Source organism: Sminthopsis crassicaudata, chromosome 2, assembly GCF_048593235.1.
Source record: "Sminthopsis crassicaudata isolate SCR6 chromosome 2, ASM4859323v1, whole genome shotgun sequence".
NCBI classification, from domain to species: Eukaryota; Metazoa; Chordata; class Mammalia; order Dasyuromorphia; family Dasyuridae; genus Sminthopsis; species Sminthopsis crassicaudata.
In genome coordinates, this window is record NC_133618.1 from 219,372,243 (window position 1) to 219,399,100 (window position 26,858).

Consider the following 26,858-nt stretch of genomic DNA (forward strand, 5'->3'; position numbering starts at 1 on the left):
AAACTGTACATAGAGTTTCTAACATCTTTCCAGTATTTAACAGCCTGAGTAAAAAAAAAAGAAAACAAATACTGGGAAAGGGGAAAAGAGAAGAGGGAGAATATTAAGAATCACATTTTAGATTGTTTTATAATTTTAATTTAGTTGATGCTATCCTAAATGTGAGTTTCTTCTACAAAGGCCAGATAACAAAAGCATTACTGGTGGAAATGAACTATCTAAATATTGATATTACTAAAAAGAAAACCAGACAATATAAAGAAGCTATGTCTAAATAGAAGACAGGCATACCAGCTCTAATCTGAAAGATACTTTACCCTACCTTTTTTTATGTCTGGAATACTCTCTCTCCTTACCTCAGCCTTAAGATTCCTAGCTTTCATCAAGACTGGGCTCAAATTACAGAATACAGAATAATTTTTACATAAATAAAAGCAGATCTAAATAATTTGAAAAATATTAATTCTTCATGGGTAGGCTAAGTGAATATTATAAAAATAGCAAGTTTATCTAAATTAATTTACTTATACAGTGTCATGTCAATCAAACTATTTAAAATTATTTTGTAGAGCTAAAAAAAATAAGAAGAAAATATATCCGCAAGAGCAAAAAGTCAATAATATCAAGGGAGGTAATAAAAAATTTCAAAGGAAAATGGTATAAAGTGGCAAACGTCAAAACAAAGACTTAAGAGTGGTGTGAGGCAGCTAGCTGGCAGAGTGAATAGAGCACCAGCACTGAAGTCAGAAGGACCTGAGTTCAAATCTGGTCTCAGGCACTTAACACTTCCTGGCTATGTGACTTTGGACAAATCACTTAACCCCAACTGCTTCAGCAGGGGAAAAAAAAAAGAGTGGTGGATCAGTGGAATAGACTAGATACATAAGAAACAATAGTCAATAGTAAATGATTAAAATAATCTACTATTTGATAAACCCAAAGGCTCCAGCTTAGGAACTCACTATTTGACCAAAACTGTTGAGGAAAATTAAAAAATATTACAGCAGAAACAAGGCATAGAAAAACATCTTATACTATGTACCAAGGTAAGGTCAAAATGAGTACATAAGTTAATCTTAATTTAACATAAACAAATTAGCTCAGCAAGGAATAGTTCCTCTGTCAAAATTATGAAGAAGGAAATAATTCATGACCAAACAAAAGACAGAGAACAATATGAAGTGGAAAAAATACATAATTTTGATTATATTAAATTAAAATGGTCTAGCACAAACAAAATCAATGTAACCAAGATTAGAAGGAAATCAAAAAGCTAGAAAACATGTTTACTGCCAATATTTCTAATAAATCCTTCATTCCCAAAATATATAAAAAAATGAGGATGACATGATGGTATAGATGACATGATGGTATACTTAGAGAACCCCAAAGACTCTGCTAAAAAGCTATTAGAAATAATTCAGAATTTTAGCAAAGTCGCAGGATACAAAATAAATCCACATAAATCCTCAGGATTTTTATACATTACCAACACAATCCAATAGCAAGAGATACAAAGAGAAATTCCATTCAAAATAACAGTCGATAGTATCAAATATTTGGGAATATATCTACCAAAGGAGAGTCAGGAATTATATGAGCAAAATTACAAAACACTTGCCACAAAAATAAAGTCAGATTTAAATAATTGGAAAGACATTCAGTGTTCTTGGATAAGCCAAGCGAATATAATAAAGATGACAATACTCCCCAAACTAATCTATTTATTTAGTGCTATACCAATCAGACTCCCAAGAAACTATTTTAATGACCTAGAAAAAATAACAACAAAATTCATATGGAAGAATAAAAGGTCGAGAATTGCAAGGGAACTAATGAAAAAAAAGTCAGAGGAAGGTGTTCTAAGTGTATCTGATCTAAAGCTATATTATATAGCAGCAGTCACCAAAACCATTTGGTATTGGCTAAGAAATAGACTAGTTGATCAGTGGCATAGGTTAGGTTCACAGGGCAAGATAGTGAATAAAAATAGCAATCTAATCTTTGACAAACCCAAAGATCCCAAATTTTGGGATAAGAATTCATTATTTGACAAAAACTGCTGGAAAACTGGAAATTATTATGGCAGAAACTAGGCATGGACCCACATTTAACACCACATACTAAGATTAGATCAAAATGGGTCCAAGATTTAGGCATAAAGAACGAAATCATAAATAAATTGGAGGAACATGGGATGGTTTACCTCTCAGACTTGTGGAGGAGGAAGGAGTTTGTGTCCAAGGGAGAACTAGAGACCATTATTGATCACAAAATAGAACATTTTGATTACACCAAATTAAAAAGTTTCTGCACAAACAAAACTAATGCAAACAAGATTAGAAGGGAAGTAACAAATTGGGAAAAAATTTTTACAGTTAAAGGTTCTGATAAAGGCCTCATCTCCAAAATATACAGAGAATTGACTTTAATTTATAAGAAATCAAGCCATTCTCCAATTGATAAATGGTCAAAGGATATGAACAGACAATTTTCAGATGATGAAATTAAAACTATTTCCACTCATATGAAAGAGTGTTCCAAATCACTATTGATCAGAGAAATGCAAATTAAGACAACTCTGAGGTATCATTACACACCTGTCAGATTGGCTAAGATGACAGGAACAAATAACGATGAATGTTGGAGGGGCTGTGGGAAAACTGGGACACTGATGCATTGTTGGTGGAGTTGTGAAAGAATCCAACCATTCTGGAGAGCAATCTGGAATTATGCCCAAAAAGTTATCAAAATGTGCATACCCTTTGACCCAGCCATACTACTACTGGGCTTATACCCCAAGGAACTACTAGAGAAGGGAAAGGGTCCTGTATGTGCCAAAATGTTTGTGGCAGCCCTTTTCATAGTGGCTAGAAGCTGGAAGATGAATGGATGTCCATTAATTGGAGAATGGTTGGGTAAACTATGGTATATGAATGTTATGGAATATTATTGTTCTATAAGAAATGACCAACAGGAGAAATACAGAGAGGCTTGGAGAGACTTACATCAACTGATGCTGAGTGAAACGAGCAGAACTAGGAAATCATTATACACTTCAACAATGATACTGTACGAGGATGTATGCTGATGGAAGTGGATTTCTTCAACATAGAGAAGAGCTAATCCAATTCCAATTGATTAATGATGGACAGAACCAGCTACATCCAGAAAAGGAACACTGGGAAATAAATGTAAACTGTTATTTTTACCTTCTGAATCCAATTCTTCCTGTGCAACAAAAAATTCGGTTCTACACACATATACTGTATCTAAATTATACTGTAATATATTTAACATATATAAGACTGCTTGCCCTCTGGGGGAGGGGGTTGAGGGAGGAAGGGAAAAAATCTGAATAGAAGTAAGTGCAAGGGATAATGTTGTAAAAAATTACCCATGCATATGTACTGTCAAAAAATGTTATAATTATAAAATAAAATAAAAAATTTTAAAAAAATGAGTAAAGTTATTCTCTAATTGCTAAAAGATTAAAATAGATTAACAGGTACTTTTCAGGTGAAGAAATTAAAACCATTTAAAGTCATATTTTAAAATGCTCTTATTTAGAGCAAATTGATTAGAACAATACAATTAAAACAATTTTGAGGTACCATCTCACATCTATCAGATTGGCTAATGTGACAAAAAAGGAAGATGATATGTAGCGAGCTGTCGTCTCCAGAAGCTGCCGGATCGCTCTCTGGGAAGAGATCTGCTGTGTCAACTAAAATCTCTTGGACAGATTCTTCTTCCTGTAGTGAATCGTTGTGTCCAGGCAGTTGCTGTTAACTCTTGTCCTTAGAAGTGACTTCCCTTCCTGCAGAGAGCCCCGTCAGGGCTGATGTAATGCAGAGACTTCTCCTTGAATCTCCTCCAGCTCTTATCCTTCTCCATGTAGACTCACTTTCCAGGCCCACTGTTGCTTTTTATCCTCCCAGAGAATGGGCGTGGGATAATGCAAGGGCTTCTGGGAAGAACCACTTCAGCCAATGAGCTTGCTCCTTCTATCAAGTCAACCTGAGTTCTCACCTTGTAATTGTCCAGAAAACCTGAATTCTCACCTTGTCACTGTCCAGACAACCTGAGTTCTCACTTAGTAATCCTAACATCTCCCCCTTTCTTTTGATTTAGAACATAGGACAGTCATGACCTTGAAACATAAATCCATCAATATGGGAAGTATTACAGATAATTACATCAATGACCTTGAAACATAAATCCATCAATATGGGAAGTATTACAGATAATTACATAAATTACATAAGCACATAGTAACATAGTAACATAACACATGCTAGAAGTATATAACATAATCATAAATTGAAAATTTATAAATGTCCATAAGTCCATTGTCCATTAGTCTCATCTTGTGTGAGGAAGTCCAATGATTCCTGCTGGTTTTTAAAGTTCTTTAACAGTCTTCTTATTATCCATGCTCTTTCAGTGTCAGATGTTTCTTAGATCTTCTCCTTTATTTTGAGGTTTTTCTCTTTTTCTGTCTCTCTCTGATGGACAAGGCGAATATGACTCGTTGGCACCCATCTGATTCCTTCTCCTGCTGAAGAAATACAAGCAAACCCTCTCTCCCAGGCAGTTAACCTATCTAATTACCTTCTATTTACCACTTTCTAAATCTCTTCTCATCATCTGGCAATTACATTGGAATTGTTTGCCCTGGACACATCCCTGTTGGTTTAAAAGGCCTGTATTCTCCCCAAGTGTAATCCATTTTTGCAATCTGATTGTCTTTTGGCTGACTGATTGGGTAATCCCTTTCTTCCATGTGATTGTTTTTCAGCTGATAGATCACATCAGAGTCCTGACCTTCTAAAGGCTCTTTGGGTGTAACATCAGCTGCCATCATGCCCCAAGTCTTTTTTGCCTGGGGCCCTGGACCTGGACCCCTCATCCCATTTCCCTGAATTATTCTACACTCTGATGCCCAATGGAGTCCTCTGTTGCATTTTGGACATGGGGTTTTAGGTCTTCTTTCACCTTGTCTTCTCACTGTATCTCCATATCTACACTGAGCTCTTAGATGTCCAATTTTTCCACATTGAAAACATCGCCGAGTTTCTCTAGAAGGCCCTTGCCAGGAGGGACCCTGTCTTTCCACATTCATCATTGTCTGGGTGTAAAAAGCATTTGTTCCCACTGTAGCACAGCGTCTTATGATCTCCTCTAAAGGAGCATCTTTGTCTAATCCCCATATAATTCTTTTGCATATCTCATTGGCATTTTCCTTAGCCAGATGTCTGGTCATTATTTCTGTAGCTGAATTTTCTCCAATAGTTCTTTTGACAGCAGTTTGCAAACGTCCCACAAAATCTGCAAAAGGTTCATTGGGACCTTGCTGTATTTTAGTGAAAGCCTCTCCACGATCTTTCTGTCCAGGAAGGACACCCCAAGCTTTTATTGCAGCCTTAGCAATTTGTTCATATATTGTCATGGTATAATTAATGTGTTCTGAATTCTCTCCATACTGACCTTCACCAGCTAAGTGCTCAAAAGTGAATTGTGTGTTAACTCCTATTTCCAAATTGCATCTGACTTGAATTTTACATAATTCATGAAATTCCGCAAGCCATAATAAATTTTCTCCAGGTTCCAGACATGTCCTTGCTATGGATTTCCAATCATTCGGGGTTAAGACTTCATAAGACAAACCATCTAGTAACATTTTGACATAAGCTGATGTAGCCCCATAAAGGGTACAACCTTTTTTCAAATCTTTAATTTTATTCAAATCTAAAGGTGCATATTTTCTCCTTTTATGTCCTACAGAGTCAATCTCTTCAATCACAGGATATGCATGTATAAAATCACTTATATCCTGTCCTTCTCTCTTAGCTTTAACCAATGCTTTTTCTAATCTTGTCATAGGCTTAGGCTGCTTCACAGGTGATTCTGTTTGTGTTTCTGCCTCTTCCCCTCCTTCTTCCTCCACCTCTGAAGGTGGGGTTGATGTGGACCTGTAAATAATCTGTTCTCTAGGCAGGGTTGAAGCTTCTTCAAGAGAATCATACCATAATTCCTCATTTAAATCTTCTTGATCTAGGGCAAGATCTTGATCTTTCCTTTTTTCCTCACACTTCCTCCTCTGTTCATTTTTAAAACTTTTCCTTCTCCTACAACTTGCTTGATAGTTTAAGGCTAATTGAACTATGTTGTAGATATAAAATACTTCTGCAGAAATTGAACGAGGCCCATTTTTTGCTTGAAAAATATTGGAGAAGATATGAAAAAATTGGATTATGAATGCCTTGTTAATTAAGTTGAAGAACTGATCTAACCATTCTGGAGAGCACTTTGGAACAATGCCCAAAGGCATACCCTTGGATCCAGCAATACTACTACTACTAGGTCTATATCTTAAAGAGATCATTAAAAACTAGAAAAGGACCCACATGTACAAAAATATTTATAGCAGATATTTTTTGTAGTGGCAAAGAATTGGAAATTGAGGACATGCCCACCAATTGGGGAATGGCTAAACATTTATAGTATATGAATGTAATGGAATACAATTGTGCTATAAGAAATGTTGAATAGGTAGATTTCAGAAAAACCTGGAAAAACCGTGCATGAACTGATGCTATGTGAAGTGAGCAGAACCAGAATAACATTGTACATAATAACAGCAATATTGTGTGATGTTCAACTTTGATAAATTTACTCTTCTAAACAATGCAATTATCCAAGACAACTGCAGATTGAAGCATAGTATTTGCACTTTCTTTTCTTGTGGTTTTTGTTCTGATTCTTTCATAAAATGATTAATAAGAAAATATTCTTAACATTATTGTATATGTATGACCTATATCAGATTGCCTGTCATCTTGGGAAATGGCAAAGGGTGTGGGAAGTTTGGAACTTAAAATCTTATAAAGATGAATATTTAAAACTCTTTAGATGTAATTATAAATATATATTACATATATATATATATATATATATATATATATATATGTATGTACTATTAAGTGAGGGGGAAATTCATCAAGAAGCAAACAAACAACAACAAAAGACAGCTCAAATTCTACCTTGTATGAGAGCCTTTTTTCTAGCTACTTGAGCCCTCTCCTCTAAATTACCTTATTTCTGCTCAATATGTATTTTGTACATCATTACTTATATACAATTTGTTACCCTTATTAGTAAGGGAGAGAATTGTCTTATTATAAATTCCTAAAGGTCAAGGATTGCTTTTGCCTTTGGCCTTTATATCCTTTATATCCCCAGAATTTAGCATGGCACCTGTTACATTAGTAAGAGATTAATAATATATATTTATTGAAGGAATTTGTTTACTCATTAACCAGAAGGCAAAAATTATTATTTTGTTAGTTAAATTAAATATAAACAGTATGAAAAAAACCGAAACTTTTGTTTCAGCTGATAAGCAAAGAAATTTTATGAAGTCAACAAAATTATACTATAAAAATGAAAGAGACCTTATATATTAAAAGTCATGTCATTCAGTTCCCTCATTTTATATGAGCAAAACTAAGGCCGACAGAATTAAAGTGAATTGGCCAGGGTGACACGGAAAATCAAAGGTAACACTGAACTGAGATTTTCTGTTTCCAGAGCCAGTACTCTTTCTACTAAAGGACAAGGAACTTCTAAGCTAAATCCATATATACTTTGAAGCTCAGTAACTTCAAAGTCAGGTGAACATCAATAGGATGGTGAAATATGTGCTAGACAATATGTTTTAGGATGAATAAATTAAAGTCTCTAACCTCTATAATAATACATTATTCCAAAAGAAAATTGGAAGGTTTTATACACAATGAATATCCAATAATACTACAAAAATTAAAGTAGATTATATCTTGCTAGAAAGGAAATGCCTACTTATGTGGAAATCTTTTCTTGGATAGTTAAAAATATATATTGCAAGTTTTCCAGACACATAAGCATTATTCTCAACTTCCACCAAAATATACAAGATGACTTCTTATTTTTTTGTCCTATAACAAAATGAAAACATACATGATCTTAATTTTTATTTATATAGAGCAATATCAATAAGCAATATATGCATATTACATAGCTCAACAATTCTTGAAAATTAAGTAAAGCTTCCTTTCGTCACTGGATTTGTGTTCATTTGATTCCCCCAATAAGTAGGCACCTTCTCCTACTTGTGCAGGTCCATGCCAAGACAAAAAGATATGGAATATATTCAAAGGAAAGTAATATAGTCACTTTATAATTGATGGTTCTCCACCTTTAGGGTGTTAGTTTCCTTCTCTTTCTTGAAAATATAAAAAAAAATTTGCTTGAGATCTTCTATTCATTCCTTCTTGAAGTTACACCATACATATAATCAAAGCTCACAACTGACTTAACAGTCACTCATTAGAGCTATAATTTTGGCCTTCAATGCAGAGAAAAATCAGAATCAACTCTCTGTATGCAGCAAGATCAAAAATTAGAGCACAGATAGAAAAAGATTAACAGCACTTCATTCTAATCCAAGTTATTCAAATGACACACTAATGTCTCACCCCCTCAAAATGGGAAAATAGATAATGGTGATTATCATCATTCCCGACAAAGGTTTGATTGATAGAATTGATCTCCCAAACACAAGAGCTAAAACTCCTTCCAACTGCCTTAGCCAGCACAACCCAATTTCTTTTTTCAGAGACTTAGGAACTCTGATCAAGGCAATGTTCAACCATGACTCCAGAAAAAGAGAGAAAGAAGGAAGGAGAAAAATGAGCTCTAATTATTGTAAATTCTTCCCATATGTGAAACATTATTCAAAGACATATTTAGAATAAAAATGAAAGTTTTGAAAAAAATAGTATGCAACAACTGAATGCAAAAAAAGAAAATTCATATATTCCATTAGACAAAACAAAAGCAAAATTCACAATATATTGAGAGATAAATCTGAAAGTAAAAAAGTAAAAAATTCTGAAACTAATTCTGGATCAAAACTTAAGTATAGAAATGATCTGGCCAGGGATAGAGTTCACCTAAAAGAAGCTTGATCTTAAAAATGCCTTTAAAATGTCTTTAAAATCTTACTAAACATGAAGGAAAAGAGAGAAAACTAAATATATTTATCAAACTACTTAGCCGAAAGAGTAGTTTTATAATATAGGAAGAAGGATAGTAGTAGAGCCATTTTGAGAAAAATCCAGAAAAGAAATTTGTAGGAAAAAAAAACAACAATCATCTCAACTTCAATGCAAGAATTCCCTGATTTCTTTTTCAGTTGCTAAGTGATCAAAGGATATTAACAGGCAATTTTCAAGGAAAACAATTCAAGTTACAGATAGCCATATAGGAAAAAAAGATCCAAATTACTAAAAATTAGAGAAATACAAAGTAAAGCAACTTTGATCTTTCACTATGTGGTAGAATAAGAATGACATCAGAATGGCAAAAGTTGATAAATTTTAGAGATTGCAGGAAGACAGGTATACTGGTGGACTGTTAGTAGAATTTTAAAAGACCAATTTGGAACTATGCTCCTTAAATTACTAAATTTTGTGAACTCTTTCAATCAGTGATATCATTACACAGCCTATACGTTAAGGACAGCAAAAAAAGAGAAAAAAGGTTCTATGTGTTCAAAAATATTTATATCTGCTCTTTTTTATGATGTTAATAATTAGGAAACAATGGAATGTATATCAATTACACAGTGGCTAAACAAAAGTATATATATATAAACATAATTGAACATTATTGTGACATAAATAGTGAAGGTGATAGCTTCAGAGAAACCTGGGAACAATTGTATGAACCCATAATGTATAAAGCATAAAAAACAAGAATACTTTCTATAGCAGAAATTTTATAAAATGAACAATTTTGAAAGATTTAGAATCTCTGAACAATGCAATGATCAATCATGATTCCAGTGGACTAATAATGAATGTCTGTCTTCCTAACAGAGAGGTTATAAATAAATTTGCAGAATTAAAAAAAAAGAGTTTTGGACATTACATATATGGAAATGTGTTTTCTATACTTTGCATATTTATTACAAGGGTTTTCATTTTCTTTTCTTTTTTTCCAGTGGGTGAAGTATGGGAAAGAAAGAAAATGAAACATCCACAAAGTTTAGGCTTCTAACAAGAGGTCCTAATGAAAAGATTGCTCTTAAGAATATCACTAAGAATGGTGAAATATGGCATCTATGAGTGGAATCTAATTCTGGAAGTGTCTATATTGTTCAGAAGAAATAGAATAAAAGAGGAAAGTAATATGTATTATAAAGATATGTTGGAGGCAGCTAGATAGTGCAATGGATAAAGCACAGGAGTCAGAGAACTCTGGAGTTCTCTCTGGAGTTAAGAGAAACTGACTTCAAATCCAGTCTCAGACACTTTAAAAAAGATGTTCAGGTAAGAAAATCTAGCAACCAGAGTGGGTCAAAGTTAGTGGGTAAACCTTTGAATAGAGATTAGTAGAAAAAAAGAAAAATAGGCAATATGGTCATCAAATCAGAACACATATGCAAGAAGAAAAATAGGTGAAAAATTTTAGAAAACAAATCATACCCTAAAAAGAGGAAGGATAATATGATATTCATGAAGGGTTTAAAATATCTAATAGAGTCTTTCTTAGCAAAGAAAAGAAACTAATTATTTCTTGATTTGCCTTAATAATTTTGTCCATGAAAATCTGAAGGAACTAACAAGGGAAAATTCCATTCTGGATCTGATTTTTTTTATAAAGTTTTTTTTTAGTTTCAAAACATATGTACGGATAATTTGACAATACTGACCTTTGCATATCCTTGTGTTTCAGATTTTCTCCTCCTTCCCCCTATTTAGTCCTCTAGATAGTAAGCAATTCAATATATGTTAAACATGTTAAAATATATGTTAACTCCAATATTTATATACAATTCTCTTTCTGCACAAAAGAAATCAGATCAAAAAAAGAAAGTAAATGAATAAGGAAACAAAATGCAAGTGAACAACAAAAAGAGTGAGTATGTTATGTTATGATCCATACCCTACAGTCCTCTCTCTGGGTGTAGATGACTCTCTTCATCACAAGATCATTGTAAGTGACATTAGCCATCTCATTGTTGGAAAAGTCACATTTATCAGAAATGTGATTCGGATTTTCAATACACAGGAAGGAGTAACTGCTTGAGTATAAGTGATAGAAACATTTCAGGGAAGTGACCACTTCATCTTAGTTTGTGACAGAGGAGAGGAAATCTGGGCACAAACTTACATGTACCCCAGATGTGAGGACAGCAGATTTTAACAGATGATTCTTTAAGATACTACATCTAATTGAATTAATAGAATACAAACTATTGGTGGAATGATTATTTTGCAAAAGTTATACAAGAAAAATTCTTCTACTTCAAAAGCACTCTGGGGTCTGAGTTTTTGTTCTGATTCTTGGAAATTAAATAACACTTAATCAAAACCTAAAAGTATAATCTAGTCTGAGTAGTCTAGGGTAGTTGGCTATGGAGAATCGAGAAAGAGCTATCAATCTGTCAATCCTTTCCGTGTCCGGGCCAGGTGAGGTTTCCCGTGATACTAAAATCAACAAGTACAGGTATTGTGCCTCTCCTCTCTAATTTACTGAGAGGAGGCTTCATGTACATTTCAATTCAGAAATCCTAAATAGTTAAGAAAAAGTTAAAGTTGTTTAACATATTTAACATGTATTGGTCAACCTGCCATCTGGGGGAGGGGATGGGGGGAAGGAGGGGAAAAGTTGAAACAAAAGGTTTTGCCACTATCAATGCTGGAAAATTACCTCTGTATAAAATTTTTGTAAATATTAAAAAATATAAAAAAAGAAAAAGTTAAAGTAGTAAGAAAAGATTAAGATTCAAGGCAGAGTGGCATAATGAAGAGACTAATTGTGTGGCTATTGGAATGTCACTTCATTTTTGTGAGTTCGAATAGGGATTCTCAGACAAAGTGGTAGGAGGAAAGGCACTGAAGACATAGTGAATAGTCTATGCTATGACACAAAAGCAGGAGATATAATGGGAATATCATTATACAGGCTGGTGGTCATTTGGCTGGAAATCAGGGTACATGAGGGGAAGTAATGTGAAAGTGATCATAAATATGGATTGGAGGCAGATCTTGAAAATCTTTAAATGCCAAAGGAGTTTGTATTTTATCTAAAAGGTCATAGAAAACATTATAGCAATTGGTGGAGTATTAAAGGACAGAGAAAGAGAGATGACATGGTAATAATATACTAAAGGCTACCAGGTCAGTTAGAGGAAATGGATAACATAAGTCAATCAGCAAGCATTTATTTAATAAGGACTTTGTACCAGGCTCTATGCTAGCTGCTAGGGACATAAAGACAAAAACTAAATAGCCCTCACACTCAAAGAGCTTACATTGTATTAGGGGAAGGAACTGTACATAAGCACATATGTGCAGAATATATTTACAATAATAGAGGATGTGTGAGGGAGGGAACAAAAGCTGGTAGAATTGGGAAACACTTCATTTCATAGATGGTGCTTTAATAGAATGCTGAATGAAATAAGGAATTCTAAGAGATAGAAATGAAGAAAGAGTGTATTGCCTGCATGAAATCTGAAAGAAGAGTAATGTATATACAAATAAGTAAATAATAAATAAATAAAAGGAATCAGATTATAAGGGGATTTAAATGCTTAATCAAAGTTTAAATTAAAAATGTTCAACAACTGAATGGCTTTGTAGGTTCACAGAGTATAAGAAGTCATAGAAAACTTTAAGTTTGGAAACCTGGAAGACTGGAAGAATGATGGTACCCATGAATGAAATAAGGAAGTACAAAAAATGGCTAGGTTAACAAAACTGCCATCTGGATATCTACTGAGAAAGTATGTCAAATAAAAGCAAGAGAAATTGGTAAATTATTGACCTTGTGTTGGAAATATATCTTTCAGTAGAGAAAACAAAGGAGAAATTGAATACATCAAAAGGAAAAAAAAACTTAGTGTCAAAGAAGAAGATAAAAAAATCTGGGGGAAAATTGTACATGCCAAGCTAGTATTTATTATAGAAAAAGAGGACACCAGACATAGTCTGATATTTCTTCCTATGAAGTGAAAGGAGATTTCAACAGAAAGACAGAATGCATGCCATCTTGTCCTATTTCTGGTACTTCTTAGTTGTGAGACTTCAGAAAAGTCATATTTTACCTCTGCAAGATGAATGGTTTGAAATAATTATCTCTACTAACCACTTCTAACTCTAAAAAAAACTTTTGCACCCTAGAATCAAAGACAATGAATAAATGATTGATAAGATCAGATAAGACTTCTATGATGTGCCTGATAGGAAAAGTTTGAACATATGATGACACTACCATGCTCAGGAGAATGATTTACTGTTCATTTCCTCAACTATTAACATCCAACTTACTTTGTTCAGTGAACTTATTCTTTTATTCACATCTTTTTCTCTATCATTATTCCTACATGGTCCAATATTTCCAGTGCCAAGGCATAGAGGAGAATGAACAAGAATCTAGATAATTGCTCTTCACTAAATCACTCAGGCCAAAATCTAGCTAATGTTTTCTACAGAAGCATAAACAGACAGACATGAGAAGCTCACTAATGTAAAAAGCACCTGCAAAGGGAGACTCTTATCTACACTTGATTTTACATGTAGGAGTACATTTATCATTGCCGTAAACAAGATTTTGCTTATTCCAAATATAGAGTTGGAATCAAGATTTTCCTAATCTCCAACTCCTTCCTGAATCTTCCTTAAACATTGTCTCTCTTTGTATCATATGAAGAAGTGGCTACTTAGTAAACTTAGAGAAGAAATAGATAAGTTCAAGAACTCTCACAAGGTAACTGTCCCCGAATTGAGCAGATTACTAAATTCAGTCTTTTTTTTTTAATCTTCTACAGAATAATATAATCTCAAGATTGGAAATGAAAAAACCCCAACTAAAATAAAAATCCCTATCTTTTATCCTGTATGTCCCCTTTACTTCTAATTAATTGCTGGGATTGTCATTAAAATGTACATGAAATTGATAATAGCATCTAGAGAAATTAGAACTATTTTAAAATTCTAAAGTGATTCTCATTAAGCCAAATCATCTTCACTACTCCCTTTTCATTTTCAATCTAGTCTTCTTGGGTCCATCTATAACTCTTCCCTTAGAAAGTGTCAAAAAGAAAAAAAAATAGATAAAAAGAAAAAAGAAAAGAAAGTATCTCTTTCTCCACGTATCTCTACATCTTAGAACTTCTAGGGTGAAGTAAAGAAATGCATAAGTGTTTAAAGAGAAATCTTTACATTTTGGAATTATTTACACATCTTCCTCTTAAAAAGAATGGTTTTCAACTCAAAAAAGTGAACAGAAAATATACCTGAATATAAGATACCCCCCCAAATTGTGGACACTTTTGTCTAGATCTCTAGATATTACATCAATATCAGGAGAATATATAGGCTCCCCAACTCTGTCTCTGTCTCTCTGTCTCTCTGTCTCTGTGTGTTTTTCTGTCTCTCTTTATCTGTCACTCTCTCTCTTCCTTTCCAGTGTTTCCAAACATATAGGGCCACCTTTGCAAGGTAAAAGATATCATATAACAAAAAATTATCATACAACTTCCCTGATGTCAAAATTGGTCAGTGGGATTGGTTTTGGTTTTAATTATTTCATTGTTATTTTTTCTTTATGTTTATATTGTTCTAGACATTATGATCTTATTTTTCCTGGTTCAATTTACTTTGCATAATATAACTGTCTATTATTTCTTCTCAATCTCAACACCTCGTGAATCATTCAAGTGTATATTATTATCTGTTCTCATACCCTTTGATCCCATATCCTAGCACCAATTATATCTTTCTAAGCAAAATTTTTTTTACTAGTGACAATATATGGCTTCTTACTGCTTATTCACAAATTGCTAAATGGAATCAAAAAAAGTAGCAAAACCGTTGCTAATGTAGTCCATTGCAAATATATTATTTGGCATTTGCATTCTTAGTACAATTCTCCTACTTTTTCTCAATTCTTTATGCCATTCACTATAGTGGTTGTTCTACTCATCTCTCTTCAAATCTCCCACTGTATTCTTTATCCTTACTCTCTAAGCTGAAAACTTCATGTTATACCTCAAGCAAATAAAAATTCAGGCCATATGCCAAGATCTCCATTTTTCCCTCTACCTTTTCTCTTCATTTTCCTCTGATATCTCTTTCATCTTCCTCACGTCAGCCTTTGATAAAAAGGAGACCTTCTTGCCAAAGTCAGCTCCAATATATTCACCATTGGTACCATCCCCTCTCATCTTTTCTGATAGATTGTGCCTTCCCACAACTATGTTCCCCATTTTCTCTCTCTGTTAATTTTCAATCTTTTCCTATTCACTGGCTTCTTCCCTGCTGCCTACACTTACACCTATATCTTTCCCAGCCTTTAAAAAATTCTTCACTTTATCTTACTGTTATTCTTAACTATTGTATTATATTACTCCTCGACTTCTCACTTAAACACCTTAAATGTTTGTCAATACTGAGTGCCTACACTTCCTCTCCTCTTCCTTTCTTCTAAACCCTGGGCAATTTGGCTTCTGAACAAAATTACCAATGACTTATTGTTGTTTTTATTTATTTTTTAGGTATAAAATTCTATTGCTACATAGAAGGCAATGAAAAACTTAAAACAACCACAGCATACATTGAAATAACTATTCAAATAGGATTCCCAAACTTAATTTGTAGCCAGGTTACAAAGTACTAAGCTGATAGTAAGCTTCATCAAGGCATCATAGAGTTTGCTATTTCTATTAATTAGCCTTTCTCATTTCATATCTTTGATCACAATCTAATCAAATGCCATGCTTGATCCAAGTGCACTCTTTTTGTTTGTTTGTTTGTTTCTCTGATGACAACTAACCTTTTGATACCATCATTCTTCTTGCTGCTTCTATGGAATTGGCCAGTCTGATTCAGTCTGCAGTGACTACTATGTTGGTATTCAAGGATTTCATGACCTTCTAAAACTCATGAAGTCACCTTAACTCATCTTATCTTGAGATTGCTGCTTAGTCACATAGCTAAGGACTGAAAGTCAAGAAAAGAGAAGTAGACTAACTCTAATAATAGATTTCTCTAGATAGAATGTGTGATCATGTCTAGCTATATGAAACAAGGTTGGGAGATAGTCCTCTGACATTCCCCTTGCATTATGTCTTAATTCTCCAAGATGCAGTTCCCAACCAACTTCATGCTTTGAACACAGAAAGGAAGAGTTCTCTAATAGCATAATTGCCTAAATAAATGGTCCTTTTTCAATTTTCATCCTTTTTTGAACTTTGTATCACTTGGCATTTTCAGTTACTTTCTCACTCCAGATTTTCTAAACTCTCTTGATTTTTTGTGACACTCCTCTCTCTTTTGGTTCTGCAACTTTTCTAACCACTCCTTATCATTCTCCTTGCCTCTGCTTTCATCTAGATAATTTCTATTTACAGTGCATATCCCCCATATTTCTACTCTGTGTTCTATGCTTCTTTCTCTATATACTCTCTCACTTGATAAGAGCTCCCATGTGTTAAAACATTGTCTTTATATATTCTTTTGTTTCCAGGCAAACAGAGTTAAGTAACTTGCCCAGAGTCATACACATAGTAAAATGTCAAGATTCTGAAGATGTATTTAAACTCAAGTCCTTCTGAATCTATGGCTTGTTCTCTAGCTGAATGTTCCTGTGTTTATATATTCTTGTATATCTGTATATCTAGCTCCAGCCTCACTGCTGAGTTCCAGTGCTGCATTAATAAAAACTGCCCTTTGAGCATTTCAAAGTAGATGTCCCATAGGCATTTCTAACATTACATATCCAAAATAAAACTCATTATCTTTTCTTAAAATGCTTCCATGAAACCTCTTTACTATTGTTAATGGTACCATCATCCTTTTAGTCAATCAGTTTTGTAATCTCAGTTCCATTATCCACTCATTAATCTTATTCTTGTTACAATTAATTAGTTGCCAAATCTTGTTATTTCTGCTATCACAATATTTTGCACACATCCTCCTCTTTTTAACCTCATAACCATAATACAAATGCAAGTCCTCACCAAATATCCCCTTGATTTTACAAGGGTTGGTTGGTTTCACCTCACTTCAATTCATCTTCCACTTAGCTCCCAAAGTGATTTTCTTAAAGTATAATTTTATTTAGTTCACTGCCCTACTCAATAAACTCCAAGGACTCTGGAGTACCTCTGGAATCAAATATGAAGTTCATTGTTTGGCATTTAAAGTTACTTACAACTGTATTCTTTTCTATTTTTCCAAATTTCTTACACTTTGCTTTTCTCAATAGATTCTATGATTTAGTTACATTGGCCTAATTGTTTTTCCTCACACATGATAGCCTACCTCCCTTCTTTGTGCCTTGGCAATGGCTGTCTCCTCTGTTTAAAATGTTCTCCTTCTATATCTTTACCTTTTAGAAATCCTGGATTCCTTTAAAATTGAACCCAAGATTTATTTCCCCAAAGCAGAACCTTTCCTATTGCCTCATTTACTAGAGTTTTTTCCTCTAAGAATATTTCCCATTTACTCATTATATTGTATATAAATATTTGTGCCTTCTACCTCATTAGAATGTAAGCTCCTGGGGGTGGAACCAAGATGGCAGAGAAGATACACGTGAATTTCTAAGCTCCTTTCTTCCCTCAATACCAACTAGTCAAATCAGCCTCAAAAATAACCCTGGACTGATAAAAACCACAAGGATTAGAAGCACAACTTACCAGCCAAAAAGATTCTGGAATTTTGACAGAAAAGGTCAATTCAAAGGGGAGGAAAAAAAAGATCAGCACAGACATTGTTGGATTGAGGCTAGCAAACTGTGCCAAACGGGCTAGGGAGAACTCTGGGATCAGAGAAGCCACTGAGATAGAAGAATCTGGCATGGGCTGAGAGCTCTACTCTGCTTATAAATAGCAGATCAGAAGAGAAATCAAAGTCATGTTAAAGCAATAGCCAGAAAATATACTCAGCCCAAATTGGAAGCAACCTAACAGATCTCAGCAGGGCTATGCAGCCCCCTGCTGCTGTCCGGGGTTTTCCTTGGGGCAGTTAAGAACCTGAACAGCAGGGGACACAGCTGGGGCAGCCTCTAATCCACATAGTGTGGGGCTCACCTTGAGGCAGTGGAATTCTCCCTGTAGTGAAACTCCAGCAGCAGCAGAACTCACATAACAATAGAACCTTAGCAACAGGGACTGTGATTTCCAGGAAGACACTTCCAGTGTTTTTGCATCAGCTGCTAATATCCACGGCCCTACAGGAAGCTTTGGCTGGGGTTTGTGACACTTTTACTGTTCAGCCTCTAGTCCTAGGGCAGTTGCTAGGCCACACAGCTAGGGTCCTTCACTGGGCACTCCTCACAATGCAGCTGTGCTAACCACCTCTGAGGCATTTCCAAGAAGGGGGGAGGGGAACTCTCTCCCAGAACTCTCTCTTAGTCCAGATAACACCCTAAAGGGGAATGATACCTGCCCCCTATCAAATAACTCTCTCCTAGAAGAGACTATTAAAAAGTTAAGAGAGTTTGAACAAAAATGGGGAAAAGAAAAAGAAGCTATGATAGAGAATAACAATGTTCTGAAATTTGAGTTGGAGAAAATAAAGAATTCACAGGAGGTGCAGGGAAACAAAATTTGTGAATTAGAAAAGGTTTAAAAAATCACAGGAAAGTAGGATTTCCGAATTGGAAAAGATAAAAAAATTCCCAAGAAAGTAGGATTTGTGATTGGGAAACAGAAAATAAATCACTTTTAAAAAATTAGTGAAATGGAAAAAAATTCAACAGAGCAAAATAATTCATTTAAAAACTCAATTGGACATATACAAAAAGAACTAAAAAATGTGAATGAAGAAAATAACTCATTAAATATCAGGACTTAACAAATAGAAATTAATGATTCATTGAGAAATCAAGAATCAGTCAAAACAAAAAACATGGAAAGCTGGAGAATGACATCAAATACTCACTGGGAAAATCTATAGACCTGGAAAATAGATCTAGAAGAGATAATCTGAAAATCATTGTACTTCCCAAAAATTATGATAAAAAAAACCTAGATTCTATTTTACAGGAAATCATCAAAGAGAATTGTCCAGAGATAATAGAAACAGAAGGGCAAATAGGCATTAAAAGAATTCATCAAGCACCTTCTGAAAAAGACCCTAAAAAAAGAACTCCATGGAACATCGTGGCTAAGCTGCAGAACTATCAAACAAAGGAAAAAATATTGCAAGCAGGTAGAAAAAACAATTCAAATATCAAGGTGCCACAATAAGGGTTACTCAAGATCTGGCTACCTCCATGTTAAAGGATCAAAGGGCCTGGAAACTGATATTCCAAAAGGCAAAAGAACTAGGACTACAACCAAGAATAAACTACCCAGCCAAGTTTAGCATTTTCTTCCATGGAAGAAGATGGACATTGAATGAAACAGAGGAATTCCATTTATGTCTAAGAAAAAAAACAGACTTAAACAAAAAATTTGATCTACATCCCCAAGACTGAAGAGAAGCAGAAAAAGCTAAAAAGAACTCTTGAGAAGTGTATCTCTGTTGTGGATAAACAGAAAGTCCACATGGATAATTTTATTTTACTGATATAACATAAAAAAGGGAAGTAGTATAGGGAAGGGGAATAATACCAGAAAAAGGGAAAGGATAGATAAAAAGAGGGAAACTACATCCCAGGAAGAGGCATAGAAAATTTACCACATTACAGGGAATTTAGAGAAGGGGAGAAACATTGTGTGAATTATACTCTTATCAGAGTAGGCTCAAAAAGGAAATAATTGACATTTTTCAGAGAATTCTCTCACACCTCATTATAAGGGGGGAGAGGAAAAAGTAAAAGGAAAAGAGGAATAAAGAAAGGGTAGATGAAAGGGAAAGGGACTTATAAGGAGCAGGGAGGGATACTAAAAAAAAAGAGAGCTGTGTGTAACAAGTGGGGTCCATAAATTCAATACTGGGGAAGGGGTTCACGGGGGACAAGGGGGAAAAAAAACATAATCAGGGGATAAAATGATGGCAGCAAATATAGAATTAGTAATTGTAACTGTAAATGTGAATGGGATGAACTCTCCCATTACACAGAGGCGGATAGTAGACTGGATCAAAAGTCAGAACCCTACAATATGTTGTTTACAGGAAACACATTTAAAGCAGGGAGATACATACAGAGTAAAGGTAAAAGGTTGGAGCAGAATCTAATATGATTCAGGTGAAGTGAAAAAAGCAGTGGTAGCCATCCTTATCTCAGATCAAGCAAAAGCAGAAATTGATCTAATTAAAAAAGGTAAGGAAGGAAACTATATCCTGCTAAAAAGTAGCATAGACAATGAAGCCATATCAATACTAAACATATATGCACCAAGTGGTATAGCATCTAACTTCCTAAAGGAGAAGTTAAGAGAGTTGCAAGAAGAAATAGACAGCAAAACTATAATAGTGGGAGATCTCAACCTTGCACTCTCAGAATTAGATAAATCAAACCACAAAACAAATTAGAAAGAAATTAAAGAGGTAAATAGATCATTAGAAAAACTAGGTATGATAGATCTTTGGAAAAAACTGAATGGTGAGAGAAAGGAGTATACTTTTTTCTCAGCAGTCCATGGAACCTATACAAAAATTGATCATATATTGGGACATAAAGATCTCAAAATTAAATGCAGGAAGGCAGAAATAGTAAATGCCTTCTTCTCAGATCACAATGCAATAAAAAATTACATTCAACAAGAAGTGGGGCAAATAGACCAAAAAGTAATTGGAAACTAAATAATCTCATCTTAAAGAATGACTGGGTGAAACAGCAAATTATACCAACAATAATTTCACCCAAGATAATGACAACAATGAAACATCATACCAAAATTTGTGGGATGCAGCTAAAGCAGTAATTAGAGGAAATTTTATATCTTTAGAGGCTTACTTGAATAAAATAGAGAAAGAGAAGATCAATTAATTGGGCCTGCAACTTAAAAAGCTAGAAAAAAACCATATTAAAAACCCCCAACCAAAAACTAAACTTGAAATTCTAAAATTAAAAGAAGAAATTGATAATATTGAAAGTAAAAATACTGTTGAATTAATAGATAAAACTAAGAGTTGGTTTTATTAAAAAGCCAATAAAATAGATAAACCTTTGGTAAGTCTGATCAGAAAAAGGAAAGAGGAAAATCAAATTGTTAGTCTTAAAAATGAAAAGGGGGATCTTTCCTCCAATGAAGAAGAAATTAGAGAAATAATGAGGAGTTACTTTGTCCAAATTTATGCCAATAAATTTGATAACTTATATGAAATGGATGACTACCTCCAAAAATATAGGCTTCCTAGATTAACAGAGGAGGAGGTAAACTGCTTAAATAGTCCCATTTCAGAAAAAGAAATAGAACAAGCTATTAATCAACTCCCCAGGAAAAAATCCCCAGGACCAGATAGATTTACATGTGAATTCTACCAAACATTTAAAGAACAATTAGCCCCAATGTTATATAAACTATTTGAAAAAATAGGGGATGAAGGAGTCCTACCAAACTCCTTTTATGACACAGACATGGTACTGATACCTAAACCAGGTAGGTTGAAAACTGAGAAAGAAAACTATAGACCAATCTCCTTAATGAATATTGATGCTAAAATCTTAAATAAGATATTAGCAAAAAGACTTCAGAAAATCATCCCCAGGATAATACACTATGATCAAGTAGGATTTATACCAGGAATGTAGGGCTGGTTTAATATTAGGAAAACTATTAGTATAATTGACCATATTAATAATCAAATTAAAAACAACCATATAATCATCTCAATAGATGCAGAAAAAGCATTTGATAAAATACATCCAGTCTGACTAAAAACGCTTGAGAGTATAGAAATAAATGGACTATTCCTTAAAATAGTCAGGAGCATATATTTAAGAACATCAGTAAGTATAATATGTAATGGAGATAAACTGGAACCTTTCCCAGTAAAGTCAGGAGTGAAACAAGGTTGCCCACTATCACCATTACCATTCAATATTGTATTAGAAATGCTAGCCTTGGCAATAAGAGTCAAGAAAGAGATTAGAGGAATAAGAGTAGGTAATGAGGAAATCAAACTATCACTCTTTGCAGATGATATGATGGTATACTTAGAGAACCCCAGAGATTCTAATAAAAAGTTATTAGAAATAATTCACAGCTTTAGCAAAGTTTCCATATACAAAATAAACCCTCATAAATCCTCAGCATTTTTATACATCACCAACAAAATGCAACAGCAAGAAATACAAAGAGAAATCCCGTTCAAAACAAATGTTGAGAGTATAAAATATTTGGGAATCCATCTAACAAAGAAAAGTCAGGAATTATATGAGCAAAATTATAAAACACTTGCCACAAAAATAAATTCAGATTTAAATAATTGGAAAGACATTCAGTGCTCTTGGATAAGCTGAGCGAATATAATAAAGATGACAATACTCCCCAAACTAATCTATTTATTTAGTGCTGTACCAATCAGACTCCCAAGAAACTATTGTAATGACCTAGAAAAAATAACAACAAAATTATATGGAAGAATAAGAGGTCGAGAATTTCAAAAAGTCAGATGAAGGTGGTCTAGCTGTACTTGATCTAAAGCTATATTATAAAGCAGCAGTCACAAAAACCATTTGGTATTAGTTAAGAAATAGACTAGTCGATCAGTAGAACAGATTAGGTACACAGGACAAAATAGGGTACAACTATAGCAATCTAGTGTTTGACAAACCCAAAAATACCAACATTTGGGATAAGAATTCATTATTTGAAAAAAACTGTTGGGAAAACTGGAAATTAGTATGGCAGAAATTAGATATGGACCCACACTTAACATCATATACCAAGATAAGATCAAAATGGGTCCATGATTTAGACATAAAGAATGAGACCATAACTGGGAGGGGAATGTAAATTGTTAGCACTAATATCTGTCTGCCCAGGTTGCATGTACCTTCGGATTCTAATGTTTATTGTGCAACAAGAAAATGATATTCACACACATGTATTGTACTTAGACTATATTGTAACACATGTAAAATGTATGGTATTGCCTGTCGTCGGGGGGAGGAATAAGGGAGGGGGGGTAATTTGGAAAAATGAATACAAGGGATAATATTATAAAATATATATATATATATATAATAAAAAAAATTAAAAAAAAAAAAAAAAAAAAAGAATGAGACCATAAATAGTTTAGAGGAACAGAGGATAGTCCCTCTCAGACCTGTGGAGGAGGAAGGAATTTATAACCAAAGGAGAACTAGAGATCATTATTGATCACAAAATAGAAGATTTTTATTACATCAAATTAAAAAGCTTTTGTACAAACAAAACCAATGCAAACAAGATTAGAAGGGAAGTAACAAATTGGGAAAATATTTTTACAATTAAAGGTTCTGATAAAGGCCTCACTTCCAAAATATATAGAGAACTGATTCTAATTTATAAGAAATCAAACCATTCTCCAATTGATAAATGATCAAAGGATATAAACACTCAATTTTCAAATGATGAAATTGAAACTTTATCCACTTACATGAAAGAGTGTTCCAAATCACTACTGATCAGAAAAATGCAAATTAAGACAACTCTGAGATACCACTACACACCTGTTAGATTGGCTAAGATGACAGGAAAAGATAATGATGAATGTTGGAGTGGATGTGGGAAAACTGGGACACTGATGCATTGTTGGAAGAGTTGTGAAAGAATCAAGCCATTCTGTAGAGCAATTTGGAACCATGCCCAAAAAGTTATCAAACTGTGCATACCTTTGATCCAGCAGTGCTACTACTGGGCCTATATCCCAAAGAAATACTAAAGAAGGGAAAGGGACCTGTATGTGTCAAAATGTTTGCGGCAGCTCTTTTTGTAGTGACTAGAAACTGGAAAATGAAGTGGATATCCATCAATTGGAGAATGGTTGGATAAATTATGGTATATGAACGATATGGAATATTATTGCTCTGTAAGAAATGAATAGCAGGATGAATCCAGAGAGGTTTGGAGAGACTTGCATGAACTGATACTGAGTGAAATGAGCAGAACCAGGAGATCACTATATACTTCAACAACAATACTGTATGAAGTGGGTATCTTCAATATAAAGAAGATCCAATTCACTTCCAGTTGATCAATGATGGACAAAAACAACTACACCCAGAGAAGGAACACTGGGAATTAAATGTAAACTGTTGGCACTACTGTCTTTCTACCCAGGTTACTTATACCTTCGGCATCCAATTCTTACCATGCAGCAAGTAAATTGGATTTACACACATATATTGTATCTAGGGGATACAATTGTATAACACATTTAATATATATAGGATTGCCTGTCATCTAGGGGAGGGAGTAGAGGGAGGGAGAGGAAAATTTGGAAAATGGATACAAGGGATAATGTTGTAAAAAAATTTACTCATGCATATTTCCTGTCAAAAAAATTATAATTATAAAATTACTATAAGAACAAAAAAAATGTAAGCTCCTTAAAGACAGGGACTACTTTGCCTTTCTTCTTAATCCTCAGTGCTTAGTATCATGTCTGGTGCAAAATAAGTTCTTAAAAAATTTGTCAGTTGATTGATTGAATCATATGTCACTCCATAATTCTCTATTCATTATATTGAATACTTCTTTAACTCAGTAATATATTTAGTTACATAGATGTGCTACAACTTGTGTAGCTATCATCAAACAATGTGTAATGAGTGTTTCTTTAACATTAATCACCTCCAAGGTATATTATTTGGTTATAAATCATGGGATACTATAATCTTAAAAGAATAGAATGTGTATAAGAAAATACATGATGAGCATTAGTGGAATTCAGCATATTTCTAATGATGGATTTCATTAAAAAATGCAGAAAGAAAAACATCTTGAGTAGAATATAATCTGTTATTTATGATGGATTATTTTGGTTTTCCCTTTACTAAATCAGTACTTAACATATCTGACTTTTCATTACCTCATTTGGGCTTTTCTTGTCAAAGATGGTGGAGATATTTGCCATTTCCTTTTCCAGATCATTTTACAGATGTGGAAACTGAGAAAAACAGGGTTTTATGACTTGTCCAGGGTCGTGCAGTTAGTAAGAATTTTAACTCAGAATTCCATGAATCCAAACCCTACACTCTACCTCCTATACCATCTGGCTGCCTATCTTTCATCCAATCAGTATTTAATAATGGATTGCACAAGAAAAATAAGTAAGTTGGTGATGTAACAAGAACAAGGGAAAGGGACAAGTTCAAGTTACACTGATACCCAGGAAATCTTAAATATTTTAAATAATACCTAAAACATATTCGTGTAAACTCTATAAAGGATTCAGGACCAGGACATGGAAAAATATCTCATTGGATAGTAAGACTTATATGACTTATGATCTTCAACAAAGCAGAAGGTTTGTATTGATATGATCCCTCCTTTGGTGTTTATGTTCCTATGTTTATATATACGTGGGTTTTGTTGATTTGTTTCTTTAAAGTCATGGTCATTTATGTGCAATCTCTGTTTCTACATATTTCATGGATGTAAGCATTTTTGTACTGTTGAACTGAAATGGCCAAGATCTGTGCTTATTAGTAGACCAATTTAGATACCATATAATTTCTTGGGAAATTATTTGAAGATAGAATTTCTATGAATGACATTACAAATTCAAACAAAAATATAACCCTACAAATCCATTCAAAAAAACATTTGTCTTGTATTAATTTACATAAAATAACTCTGTCCCATGAGCAACATAGTTCTGGTCCCAGTGTGAACATGGTTCTTTCATGTATCAGTAATTTCATAATTGAGTATGACTATTGCAATCACCCATGCTTGAAGCTAGTACCTAATGGAAAAGTCCCAGTCAGTGTGCATTTAGTTCATAAAAAATTCTGACTCAAGGAGAGAAGGCAGAAGATGGCTCATTCATTTTGTCTCTATGCAAGAGTGACATCTACTGGGCATGACACAGATAAAACTCATCCCTTTTCTATTTATTTTATCAAAAGTCTTAGTTTTCTGTATTGTCCCTCACATCTACCTCATTCTCTTCACTCTTATGACCACCACCTTAGATTTGGTTCTTATTAAAACTTAGCCATACTATTGTACTAGCTTCCCTATACCCCCACAATCTCTGTATGAGGCAACATGGTACAGTAGCAAAAAAAGATTGGGGTGGATTTCAATTTAAAATAGCAGGGTTCAGATCTTACCCTTACTACTTCCCACTTGTGTGATCTTTGGCAAGTCATTTCATTATTATGGGCCTAAGCTTCCTTATCAATAAAATGATGGGGTTGAGCTGGACAACCACTAAAGTTCTTTCCTGTCCTTAAGCTATGAGTCATTATGATTCTCCCTCCAATATCTCATTAACTGACAAAATAATGTTCCTAATATGCTATTCTGATCAGAATTCTTCAATAACTTCCTACCAAATGAAAGATAATTTCTATAGTCCTTAGTCTGGCATTCAAAACCTTTCATAACACTCATAACACAAAAACAAAACCAAAAAAAATTGTCTTCACCCTCAAAAAAACTTGTATTCACTCTGCTATTATCATATCCCATCAATAGTAATTAGCTAAAACTGTACTTGAAATAGCTGTACTTCAAGTCAAGGAAGAAACTTGACATCAGACTCAGTAACAAAGATGAGCAGTGAGCCAAAATTAAAAAAACAAACAAAAAAAATTTAAACAGAAAGAAAGTAATTTTACCAAAACTTAGTTAAAGAGGAGGTTATATAAGTGAGACCAAAGCATAGGGTAGGGGGAATACAAGAATAATT

At 33.9% G+C, this 26,858-nt stretch overlaps 1 long non-coding RNA gene across 1 annotated transcript in view; it reads right to left on the bottom strand.

Annotated features, from left to right (window-relative positions):
* Positions 1 to 18,231, bottom strand: part of LOC141553357 (uncharacterized) — a 31,796-nt gene extending 13,565 nt beyond the window's left edge. The window contains exon 1 of the long non-coding RNA XR_012485421.1: positions 18,149 to 18,231. This is a non-coding gene — a long non-coding RNA (uncharacterized LOC141553357). The remainder of the gene's footprint in view (positions 1 to 18,148) is intronic.
* Between the last annotated feature and the right edge of the window lie 8,627 nt (positions 18,232 to 26,858).